Source organism: Petromyzon marinus, chromosome 27 (genome assembly GCF_048934315.1).
Source record: "Petromyzon marinus isolate PM22_M1 ecotype Great Lakes invasive population chromosome 27, UKy_Petmar_22M1.pri1.0, whole genome shotgun sequence".
NCBI lineage: Eukaryota > Metazoa > Chordata > Hyperoartia > Petromyzontiformes > Petromyzontidae > Petromyzon > Petromyzon marinus.
This window is the reverse complement of record NC_133693.1, coordinates 9,868,911-9,882,137: the sequence shown is the minus strand read 5'-3', so window position 1 is coordinate 9,882,137 and position 13,227 is coordinate 9,868,911. Positions and strand designations below refer to the sequence as shown.

The window sequence follows — 13,227 nt, the reverse complement described above, 5'->3', positions numbered from 1 at the left end:
AAATACTCGCACATCAATGAACTTGCCCCGACATGTCCAAACCTATTTGGCGGGTAGCTATACATTAGTTTAGAACGATGTTTCTAGGAGCTTAAAAAAAAAATCTATATTAATCGACAAATCACGGCATGGTTACACCTTTTACCTTCATGTCCATCGGCGTCGGTGCTACATGGGATGTGTTTTCAAGCGGCATTTGTTTAAGGACATAAACCTTTGGTTGAATGTTGACCTTCCACCTTAACCCTTTGCCATTGCGATAACGTACGTGTAACACCATTGGTACATTTTCCGATTCCGTTCCGATAACATACGTGTACGTCATCGGAACGGAACCAGAAGAAAAAATAAAGTAACTTTATCAGTACCGAGGCTCCCACAAGGCGATGCGGACGGGTGCGTGAAACAGTTTGGCGCCAGCTATCGTAGAGTGCGGTCGTGTCGCTACAATTCTCTGCGTCAAATACAGTCTTTAAAAACAACGGCGCTACGCCTCTCTAAATTAAATAAATGCGAACCGCTTGCGCGTTCCGAGATTCAGCGGCGAACAGGACCCCCCCCCCCTCCAACCTGCAACTTGCAGACATCTCGGAACGGCAAAGGGTTAAAACGTTTTGTGAACTGATACACTCTGCTAATGATTTTTAAGTTGTGCACTAAATGCTTTTAGAGGAAGTCGATAACAATGGTGCACAATAAGTATTATGATGCCGTTTGCTCTTGCCTCCCGAATGTATCACGATGGTGCCAGCGTCGCGTTACAAGGAGACAAAATGTCCAATTGGAACCCTCACAGCAAGCGGTGTAACATCACCGTGCGTCAGAGGACACCGCCCTTGAAGATGACATCACGTAAATATGTTCTTAAGGCTAATGGTTACTCCGACTATACAATCCGCAAAGCTATCACTCAAAAAATGAAGAAGGACCCTCTTGAGGAGCCTTTCAAAACCATCACTTTACCTACATTGCGGGGATCACAAAAAAGATCTCCAAAATCTTGAATAAACACAAGATCCAGGTCCGTTTCAACACATTACATAAAATCCGTGATCTGGTTCCGTCTGTAAAAGATGTGATTCCGGACATACAGTACCCTGGTGTCTACAAACTAAGTTGCCTCTGTGGTAGCAGTTACATTGGAGAAACCAAACGCCATGTCTCGGACCGCATTCGTGAACACAAAGCAGACCTTAAACACGGAAGGACCAACACCTCGGCCGTGGCAGATCATTGTTATAATTCAGTAGGTTCACATGACATTGACTTCTCCAAGACAGAGGTTCTTTGTAAGCCATCTGGCTACCATGAGAGATTCGTTCATGAGGCTATCCACATATACAAGCACAGAGACAATTTCAACTGAGAAGATGGATTCTGGCTTAGCAATCATTGGAAGGATTTGATCAACCATTTCGAGTCTTAATTGATTGTTCACGCTTACGGTGGCATTCAGACAGCATACATTAATTTTTCGTCTCCCCCCTCCTCTTTTCAGAACATAGATGGACTCGTCCTTCTAAATAAACTGCCAAATCGCTGCGCGTGGCGCTAACGTTTTTTTATTATAAATAAATACAAACACCGATTAAAAATAAATAAATGCAAACCGCCACTTCTTTCAAATGTTTCTTGCTGTTGGTTTTTCACACCTGATGATGACCGTTTGTGTTATGGTCGAAACGTCGTGAGAATTTTTATTGTTTTATATATATTTTATTATTTTATTGTTTTCCTTCAACGTGACTTTACCGAAAGAGCTAAGAATATGATATATATTAGACGTATATACTGCTACTGGTGACTTTGCTGTGCCCATCATCTCACTACACTTGAGAACCCGGTTAAACCTCACATGACTGACTCCCAGACTTCAGCAATGCTGGCTCAGTGTCCCTAACACAGGCATTATTATTATCTACTCCGCTTGTCTACCCGGAAAAGCCTCATTGAATCTCAAGATCGTTTGTCAGGAGGGGCCTGCCAAGATCAGAAATTACTCTTTAACTCCATAAAAAAAGCAACTTGCAGCACCACACCTATCGCGATCATTAGGGGAAACAAATGTGATCCGATCTCCGACCCCCAGGAATAGGTTTGCAGATTTGCTGAGCATTTCTGTGAGGTCTTGGGGAAGGGGAAATCCCTCGGGCTGGTAAACCTGCTGAGGCTGCCGTGCCTCAATTATTGGAAGAAGTAGTCACCCGCTGTGAGCGGCTGGCTGAGGTGCCATCTGTTGAGGAAGTACTCAAGGCAATCCAGAGTCTGAGACCAGGAAAGGCACCGGGCAGAGATGATCTCCCAAGCGAAATGCTGAGGAAGGGTGGCGTTTGTGTGCAGACTGCCCTCCATGAGATCATAATAAGTCGGGAGGGGTTCCACAGGACTGGAAGGATGCCCTAGTGGTACCCCTCTTTAATAACGGGGATGGCACAAACTGTAATAATTACATGGGCATCTCCCTCCTCAGTGTGCTGGGAAAGGTCCCGACAACATCGCTTTGCCAGGCACGCTTAGGAGAGGCTTGAGGAGCCCCAATGTGGTTTCAGGAAAGGGTGGTCCTGCACAGATGCCATATTTTCTGTCCGTCTGCTACAGCAGAGGTATAGAGAATTCCAACAGGACCTACACCTCTGTTTTATTGACCTGGTCAAGGCCTATGATACCATCAGTAGGCCAGGGCTGTGGGCAGTTCTTCGTGTTTTCGGAGTCCCTGACTCTCTGCTCACAATCATTAAGGGCCTTCATGATGGCGGGCAGGCCCAAGGTAAAACTACGTGGCCGGGAGTCAGAGCCATTCCCTGTTCACCTTGATGTGCGACAGGGATGTCCTCTGGCTCCAACATTATTTCACATCTATTTCGACCATGTAGTTCATGAAGCCTTCGATGGCTGAACCGGAGGAATTTCCATCTGGTACAGATACAATGGGAGGCTAACCGATGCCCGGGTGCGGTCAAGGGATGGCTCACTATTGGTCAACCATGTTATGTATGCCAATGATCCGGTGATTGCTACTCACTCAGAGGAGGAGTTGGAGACGCTGCTGTTAAACCTGGAGCATGCCACTAAGAGGTGGGGCCTTACCATCAGTCCCACCTAAACTAAGCAACTACCTGGATATTTTGTACCATCAGACACTCCACCTCCAAAACTCCCAATTGGTGATGGGGCAGTTGTGAAGAAAGTAGAGAATTTTGCATACCTCGGCAGTGTGCTCACGACCGGCTCTGGTTTGACAGCAGAGGTCTCATTCCGAATTGAGCAGCATTATCTTTTCATCAGCTGCGTAACGCTTCGTGGAAGCTACCTGGTCTGTCACTCCACACGAAGCTTCGGGTCTTCTTGGCCACGGTCATGCCCTCCCTTCTCTATGCTTGCGAAACGTGGACCCCCCTAATGGAACATCTTTGCCGGTTAGAAATCTTTAGGCTGGCCTGCCTACAATCAATCCTTGGTTTAACCTGGCTGGATTGTGTGAGCTCATAAATCCTTCAAAGATCTGGAAAAAGTCCCATCAGTGAGCTCCTCCAGCAGGCAAGGCTGTGATGGCAGGGTCACCAGCCACCGCATGCATAAACAGCTTTTGTTTGGATGGAGAGAAGGGGCTAAATGGGCACAGCATGGGCTAGAGAAGAGATGGAGTGATGTGGTACAGGACATGGAGCTGAGTGGATTTGACGATGACTCATACCAGTGGTGTCAAGATCGGCCTCTGTGGAGGAGGCTCGTGAAGGACGCTGCTGGGCAGTTGGAGGCAGTCGCCCTCCAACAACAACGGAGGGAAGAGGAGTGACGCTCACAACAACGAGCAGCGCACCGGGCGGCTAAAGCACAGGAAATTGGCACAGTAGGGGGCACAGGTGGTGCATCGGCCAGTCATCTCAGTCAGTCAACCCATGGGACCTGGGTCTCTCCCGTAGCCTTAACATGCACATAGCCTGGCACAGGCGCCGTGGTGATGTCACCACCACTTCGTGGCGAACGGCGATTGTTATTGTTGTCAGGTTTTTGTGGGGAGCGGTAGTGCAGCGGTTAGCGCGCTGCACTAAGAACCTGGCAGGCCGAGTTCGATGCCCGCTCACAGCCAACACCAGTGACGATTGCCTGAACCGGTCCCGGGCCTCCCCTAGGTCGACTCAGCCTCAAGAGTCCCTGGTTCGGTGTGTAAACATCGCCACCAGGGAGACAAAGGCGGCCGGGCGTGGTGCTGGCCACCCACCCCCTCGCGCGCCTTTGCCGGCCTTCATAGGTGCTCGCTAACAACACTTGCCACAACAGTCTGTTAAGGCTACAGGGGGGGGGGGGATCTCTGTCAAGTTTTACGTGGTAGGATGCAACGTTGTAACGTGTAATACCAATTGAGCAATTTGTAGCAAACATTTTTTGGTATCGTCACATCTTGGCCAATACCAGTTGCATCGTTTAGCTTTGTTGAGCTACGGGAGGAACCGCAGAATCTGGAGAAAGCCCAAGCAGAATGGGGGGGGGGGGGGGCGGAGAGACATCGTACAAAAAACTCTGTCTTATTTAGCAACGCCGCGTTGCTGACAGTGTACAAGCAGAAATACTAAACGCATGAAATTGCTGCCATTAATATGAAAGCGTATCATAAGGCGATGACGTTACAGGGCGATGGCCGCTCCTCATCCACGAAACTCCACCACGGGACGGCACCCGAGTCCGGATGCGAACCTCGGCCAGCCCTTCTTGCCACAGAGGCACAAAAGCGTCACCCACGGCGCCGGGCCGGCATGAACGCCCACCTCCCGCCTCCCATACGTTACACGCGGATGGCTACGACGTTGGGTTCTTTTTTTTTACCTTGCGCACCGCCGGTCTCTCCCTCTTCTCTCTCGGGCAGACGCTCGGCGCGCACGGGACTCCAAACAAATGTTCTCCCCGCCCGCAACGTGAAAACAAAAGCTTACGTAACGTGGCGGCAGCCAAGGCTGTGTGTGTGTGGGGGGGGAGGGGGTGGAGGGGGCCCTTCCCACATGGAACAGAGCCATGGAAATTGCTCCAGAGCAGGGCCACTGCGGTCCAATTAGCACGCGGGCACGCGAACACTTTGGGGGGGGGGGGGGGCGGGGACACTTTTTGGCGACACCTCCAGAGAAGTGTATTTATCGTTTACCCGGGAGTGCGTCACCGAGTTGCAAAACCTCTTTAGGAGGGCACTGCAATGGCAAGTTTAACTAACCCTCAGCAGGCCATTGCTGCTGCTGCTGCTGCTTCTCATAACAACGATGATGCCTCCAAAATGTCCAAGTGATTTCCTGCTCAAATGAGCATGGAGGCAGTGTTCATCTCCTGTTCACAGTCCCATGCCAGTGGTAGAAATCCATCATTCGTACGGTTGGGGTGAGTCTATAAATAAAACTGTTGACTTCTACACAACATGGTACCTATTTTATCGATGCTAGATACATGATGGGCTGAGTCAACCCCCAATCAAATTCAGGATTTGGGAACAGGCACAGCTGAGACAAATTAAGTCTGAGGCTACCGATTTCCACGTCTTTTGCGCTTATAATATTCGTGAACAAGAATCGTACAATTTTTCTTTATCCACTTTTGTACTTCCTTTCGTAGTACAGTTCCTCCCTTGAAAAAAATACTCGGGAATCTCTATGGGCTCTCATCTGACTAAAAACCAAAATGTTAGCTTACTTATGCCCGCAAAATTACTATGCAGGACTCCAATTGCACACAGACCTCGCGAATATGATGCAAGGACACGCAAATTACAATGGAAGAAACAAAGTGCCCGCCAGCTGGTAAGTTACATACCATCCGTGTTACTCTGTACCATAAATTAATTATCACTGCCACGTGGAAACTGCAAGCACAGCAGCGAGCTATCAGTATGCGGGCTACCAAAGTCCTCATGCCTTTCCAAATACTGTACCCTTGGTGTAACCTTGGACCACAGCGGCACATGGGACTAGAACATGGACCGATATGACCAATCCTGTGACCGTTGCATTAATATGAATATAAAGGGTCTTCATTAATGTTGGGCCACGCGGTGGCGAGAAGTTAACTCCCTCGCCTGGTATGCAGGAGGTCGTGGGTCCGATTCCGACTCTGAGGCCTGCTGTATATTTGGAGCTTGCGTGTTGTCCACGCGGATGCTTGGATTTGTTTGATGCGTCCTCCGGTTTTTTCTCTCCACATTTAGAATGAACATCATGTGTTTAGAGTATTTAACGGCAATATGTTTCCATGTGATGAGCCACTTCGTCGAGCTATCATCTATGGCCAGGTCACTTCTGAAACAGAGCTAAGTAGCTCAGTGGGCCTGACCTGGAAGAAAAAAAATTAGTTGAATAGCTTAGTTGAAATGTACAGACGGCAGAGGTCTCACTCCGAATCAGTCGAGCGGCATTATCTTTTCATTGGCTGCATGAAAGCTACCTGGTCTGTCGCTCGACACGAAGCTTCGGGTCTTCTCGGCCACGGTTATGCCCTCCCTTCTCTATGCTTGCGAAACGTGGACCCCACACCCCCTAATGGAACATCTTCGCCGGTTAGAAACCTTTAGGCTGGCCTGCCTACCGATCCAGCCTGGTTAAATCTTATCTGTAGGGAATTTATATAGCGACCTGACCGAGGCACTTCACACAGAATGAACAATGGTACAACGTGTGTGCATGTCATGGAGCAGATGAGGTCAATAAAATAGATGAGAGAGGCAATGGGGGCAAATCCGTGATGCGTGAATTCGGTGAAAGCGAAACTGATGACAGTAAATGATGACGAATGGATTGAATGAATGGGGTTGATGAGTGATCGCCATGTAACGAGAATATGAAGAGGGAATGGTAACGTCGGCGGTTATGAGGGGGAGATTGGGGGAGTCGTGGGGTGAGCTGGGGAACAATAAGTGAGTTTTGAGTGAGGAGCGGAAACTTGGTGAGCGAAGGTGACTGCTTAATGTGGAGGGGAAGTTTGTTCCAGATAAGGGGGGCGAGAAGAGAGAGAGAGTGTGGATTGAGCACAAGGAGGAGGGGGGGTCAGAGAGAGACAGCAAAGATTGAGAACGTAGAGGGCGAGAAGGCGACGTAGGGAGGTTCACGAGTGGCAAGATATGGTGGGGCAAGACCATGAAGGGATTTGTAGACCAGGGTGAGGAATTTGAACAGGCAACGGGAGCACAATGAACATTTACCCCAACATTCACTTAAAGCTTTCGTGACTGCAGGAATTGATATTCTTTGGGTCTTTCGTTAAAGTCCCGTAGATAGGTTCAAATTATTTTTTTTTAAACTACGACGCTTCGATCACAACACAAAGCGACCGTCATCCTCCTGAAAACTAATTTCTTTAGAACTGATTTTTGCGTTAAGCTTGTCGGTTGGCTACGTACTGTGCAAAAGAAGTCCCATCGTACACAATAATATCTCGGCGCAGAAAAAATAACAAGGCGACCGTAAAAATAAACCTAGACAACACCAAAACGCTGACAAAATATAAACGGCGTGCGTTGCGGAAAGGCCTTCCAGCGCCGTGCTTGCAATTGGTGGTTGTCTGAAGTGTACTTCACCACGCTGGTTTGTGTGGGCTCGTGAAGGGAACCGCACAGACGCCTGATGCAATGGTAATCTCTCTCTCTCTACTGCCCTCTTCTGTCCACCACAAAGCTCCACAGCAGCCAATCACAACTTTGCTGGATGTGGCGACCACCCATCCAAGCACTCACCAGTCTCACCGTGGCTTAGCTACCAATTCGTTTACTGTACTCGTGGCATGTTCTGTTTACGTGACCAACACTTAATAATTGGGTGTCGGGTGGTGGCGGGTTTAACGGCACATTGATATATTTACGTGATCGAACCCAAAACAACCTGTTATTAAAGAAAGATATGAGCTATTTTGTACGGCAGAAAAGTTGTGATGAGATGCGATGAGTCGGTGGGAGGGGATGGCAGTGATGAAAGTGACGATGATGAGTGGTTGACGATGAGCAGGGAAGTTGTGCAGTGGGATGGAGTTTGTGATGGGGGAAGGGAGGGGGAAAGAGGAGGTGTATGGGGTCGGCGAGGGATGATAAGTTTAGAGCTTTAAGGGAAGAACGAAACATGGGGGGGGGGGGGGGGGCAGCTTGTTCCCCGTGTCAGGGTGGCCAGAAGGGAGAAAGAACGGAATCGTGATTTTGCACAAGCAGTAGGGGGGAGGCAGAGAGACAGCTAGGATTGACGCGAGACTGAATCAACTGCAAAGTTACGAGGCGTGTGAGGTGGTGGTGGTGGGGGGGAGAGAGAGACATGAGGTGGGTGACGGGTTTGTAGAGTTAAGCGTGACGTGGTGGTGTGAAGTTGAGGTCGACAATTTGCATGGCCAGAGGAAGAGCAGATTTACAGACGCACGTGCAGTGACTAACGTGAGTGGGGCTTCCTTCACAACGAGGCGAGGCAATCAGGGGCAATTAAGAAACGGGAGGGGAGGGAAAGAAAGGCAAGGCAAGGCAGAGGCAGGCCGAGCGAAAGAGCGTGTGATTGATTTTGTAGAGTAGTTTTGTCCGTCGACTTAAGCCATGCACTAGTTACCAGTCTGACAAGGGCGAATGACTTTGTAGGGCGGAGTTTTGTTTGTTGTTTCGCTGCCACCGCAAAAAGAACAAAAATGTTTCTCAAAAAAAAGGGAACCGAGTTTTCTCCGAGGGGGGGGGGAGGCCCCATCCCCATCTCCCCCACCCAAGCAAGTGGTGGTGGTGGTGGTGTGCGAATTTCCAGATAAGTTGGTCGGGAAATCGCTGCCTAAGATAACAAAAAGCGAGGGTCACTGGTTTTGTGAGGTAGCAGGCTGCGAATAAATTCAACGGTGCTTCTCGTCACCACCACGAACCCCTTAAAAGCCAGCCATCTCGCTGGGGGAGACGTGCCCACGCCCTGGGTTTGACACCGACGGGAACGCTTTGGCGACCGATATTATTCACGATCAAGGTCGTCTGGTTTTTTGTTTGTGAGTTGGCTTAGACGTGACTCTGAGCTCGACGCCTTTTCTCCCTTGAGCTTCACAAACCCGGGCGGACAAGCCAGCGTTCACAGTCGCCAAGTGGCAAAGACGTGATCAAGGTGTCAAACAAGAACATTTTTTCTAAACTTGATTTGAAGCTTTCGTGACCGCAGGAATTACTCGTTTGGTTCCCTTCGGTGAAGTCACGGAGAAAGAAAATAAATTAAACATACGCAGAGTAAAACCTTGGATTGCGAGTAACTTGGTCTGCGAGTGTTTTGCAAGACGAGCAATTTTTTTAAAATAAATATTAATTTGATAAACGAGCGAGGGGTCTGCCGAGCATCACGTGATCACAACTGATGTACGAGTGCTTTGATATACGAGTGCTTTGGATGACAAACACGTTTCCGGAACGAATTATGCTCGCAATCCAAGGTTTTGCTGTAACAGAATACGACGTTTCGATTGCAACGCAGGCAATCGTCATCAGGTAGAAAACAAACCTCGTGAACTTAGAAATACAACACCCTACCTGGTTGACTGATGTGTTAGCCTACTCTCTGTGTTGTATTCCATTGCATTTCTAAGCCCACGAGGTTTGTTTTATACCCGATGACGGTTACTTGTGTTGCAATCCCAACGACGTACTCTATTCATATTCTTAACTCTTTCGGTAAAGTCACGTTGAAGGGAAACAATAAAATAATAAATATATATGAAACAATAAACATTTTCACGACCGTTTTGTGTGTTATGGTCGAAACGTCGTGAGAATTGTTTTAATTGTTTTATATATATTTTATTATTTTGTTGTTTCCCTTCAACGTGACTTTACCCGAAAGAGCTAAGAATATGAATTACTGCAGTCACGAAAGCTTTAAATCAAAATTTAAGTCGTACTCTATTGTTTAATTTATTTCAATTTCTGCGTGACTTCACCGAAATAACCAACGCGTAAGAGCATATTCCATGACCATATCAGGGAGGTGAATAGCTGAGCACTTCACTCCACTGTGTGTGCAACAACGTGTGTGTTTTTTTAGCGTGTCTGTGATTACGAGACAAACCCCCACAAGCTATAAACCGATACACAACCATACATAATGGCCACCCACATAACCACGCGTTAGTACGGAGACGCGCGCACACGCAAAGGCAAATACCTCCTCGCCCTAAGGAGATATACCTGTGGGTCAAATGCTGTGAGCAAGCACCTACTAAGGCCAGCAGAGCAGCACACAATAAGGGGGGCCCGTCCATAAATGACGTCACGCGATTTTAGAGGATTTTTGACCCCCCCCCCACCTCGTCCCACGGCGTCACAAAGCAGTCAGACCCCCTTCAAATATGACGTCACAAAGCTCTGCCCCCCACCCCCATCCCCATAAACCATATTTCCATTTTGAAAATAAAATATGCTTCAAATCGCTTTAAACTATTGTCATTGTAGTGCGTATTTAATGTGGCGCTGCACTCTGATGTTGTAGGAGTATTGTTATAACAATTCTATATTTACTTAAAGTTGCGCATTTTGATGTGACGTCACATTTTCCCAAACCCCCCCCCCTCCCCTCGTCACAAATGTCTGACCCCCCCCCCCACCCTAGGTGCGTGACGTCATTTATGGACGGCCCCTAGGGTCCCTGACCGCCTTTGTTTCCCCAGTGCCGAGAGTTAGCGCGGTGCACCGGCTACTCATTTCAGACTCAAGTCAGGCGTAGTTCGACACCGCTTGTCCACGGCCGGGGACTCGAACCTAAGGGGTCGAGATCTTAGGGCAGCGGACCAACCACTGTGACCCCATTCCCCACACAAAGACAAAGATCCCCCGTGTAGCCTGTAACAGACTGTAGGGGCAAGTGCTGTTAGCGAGCAGCACCTATGAAGGCTACCGGCACGGCACGCGAGGGGGCGGGTGGCTACCAGCACCACGCCCGGCCGCCTTTGTCTCCCCAGTGGCGATGTTCACACACCGCACCACCAGGTACTCATTTGATGCCGAGTCGACCTAGGGGAGGCCCAGGACCGGTACAGACAATCGCCACCGGTGTTGGCCGTGGGCGGGAACCGAACTCGGGTCGCCGGGTTAACCAGGAATGGAACCTAGGCGGGCCGAGATCTTAGGTGCAGCGGACGAACGGCTGTGGAACCGTGACCCCAACGTTCCCCACGCACGCAGAGATGCAAAGACAAAGATCCCCCGTGTAGCCTTCACAGACTGTCGGGGCAAAGTGCTGTTAGCGAGCAGCGCCTACGAAAGGCCGGGCACCGTAGCACACGAGGGGGGTCGGGGTGGCCGACGCCATGGGCGGCCACCTTTGTCTCCCTCACCCCCCCCCCTCTTTGTCTCCCGCACGCCAGCGCACCAGGTAAGTCGTTTGAGGCCGAGTCGACCCTAGGGGGGGACCAGGAACCGGGCCAAGACAATCGACACACAGAGACGCGCGCACGTTCACCCAATTGTACAATGGGCACGTCACTCGCTGAATTGGGAACTTTAACAAATCGTCAGAGCTGCCATCAGCAATACGGAAGGTCAGAGGGTAGTGATCCCACACGTGTTGTTCACGGTGAGTGTACTGTTATTCACAGTGAGTGTACTGTTGTTCACGGCGAGTGTACTGTTGTTCACGGTGAGTGTACTGTTGTTCACGGTGAGTGTACTGTTGTTCACGGTGAGTGTACTGTTGTTCACGGTGAGTGTACTGTTGTTCACGGCGAGTGTACTGTTGTTCACGGCGAGTGTACTGTTGTTCACGGTGAGTGTACTGTTGTTCACGGTGAGTGTACTGTTGTTCACTGGGAGTGTACTGTTGTTCACGGTGAGTGTACTGTTGTTCACTGTGAGTGTACTGTTATTCACAGTGAGTGTACTGTTGTTCACGGCGAGTGTACTGTTGTTCACGGCGAGTGTACTGTTGTTCACGGTGAGTGTACTGTTATTCACGGTGAGTGTACTGTTGTTCACTGTGAGTGTACTGTTGTTCACGGTGAGTGTACTGTTGTTCACTGTGAGTGTACTCTTGTTCACTGTGAGTGTACTGTTGTTTACTGTGAGTGTACTGTTGTTCACTGTGAGTGTACTGTTGTTCACTGAGTGTACTCTTGTTCACTGTGAGTGTACTGTTGTTCACGGTGAGTGTACTGTTGTTCACTGTGAGTGTACTGTTGTTCACTGTGAGTGTACTGTTGTTCACGGTGAGTGTACTGTTGTTCACTGTGAGTGTACTGTTGTTCACGGTGAGTGTACTGTTGTTCACTGTGAGTGTACTGTTGTTCACTGTGAGTGTACTGTTGTTCACTGTGAGTGTACTCTTGTTCACGGTGAGTGTACTGTTGTTCACTGTGAGTGTACTGTTGTTCACGGTGAGTGTACTGTTGTTCACTGTGAGTGTACTGTTGTTCACGGTGAGTGTACTGTTGTTCACTGTGAGTGTACTGTTGTTCACTGCGAGTGTACTGTTGTTCACTGTGAGTGTACTGTTGTTCACTGTGAGTGTACTGTTGTTCACGGTGAGTGTACTGTTGTTCACTGTGAGTGTACTGTTGTTCACTGTGAGTGTACTGTTGTTCACGGTGAGTGTACTGTTGTTCACGGTGAGTGTACTGTTGTTCACTGTGAGTGTACTGTTGTTCACTGCGAGTGTACTGTTGTTCACTGTGAGTGTACTGTTGTTCACGGTGAGTGTACTGTTGTTCACTGTGAGTGTACTGTTGTTCACGGCGAGTGTACTGTGGTTCACGGTGAGTGTACTGTTGTTCACGGTAGGTGTACTGTTGTTCACTGTGAGTGTACTGTTGTTCACTGTGAGTGTACTGTTGTTCACTGTGAGTGTACTGTTGTTCACGGCGAGTGTACTGTTGTTCACTGTGAGTGTACTGTTGTTCACTGTGAGTATACTGTTGTTCACGGTGAGTGTACTGTTGTTCACTGTGAGTGTACTGTTGTTCACTGTGAGTGTACTGTTGTTCACGGTGAGTGTACTGTTGTTCACTGTGAGTGTACTGTTGTTCACTGTGAGTGTACTGTTGTTCACTGTGAGTGTACTGTTGTTCACGGTGAGTGTACTGTTGTTCACGGTGAGTGTACTGTTGTTCACTGTGAGTGTACTGTTGTTCACTGTGAGTGTACTCTTGTTCACGGTGAGTGTACTGTTGTTCACTGTGAGTGTACTGTTGTTCACTGTGAGTGTACTGTTGTTCACTGTGAGTGTACTGTTGTTCACGGTGAGTGTACTGTTGTTCACTGTGAGTGTACTGTTG

The 13,227-nt window shown here is 48.8% G+C and overlaps 1 protein-coding gene across 1 annotated transcript in view; it reads right to left on the bottom strand.

Annotated features, from left to right (window-relative positions):
- KIDINS220 (kinase D interacting substrate 220) overlaps nucleotides 1–4,945 on the bottom strand; it is a 50,737-nt gene extending 45,792 nt beyond the window's left edge. The window contains exon 1 of the mRNA XM_076070111.1: nucleotides 4,825–4,945. The gene's annotated coding sequence lies outside the window, so the exon portion shown is untranslated. The remainder of the gene's footprint in view (nucleotides 1–4,824) is intronic.
- Between the last annotated feature and the right edge of the window lie 8,282 nt (nucleotides 4,946–13,227).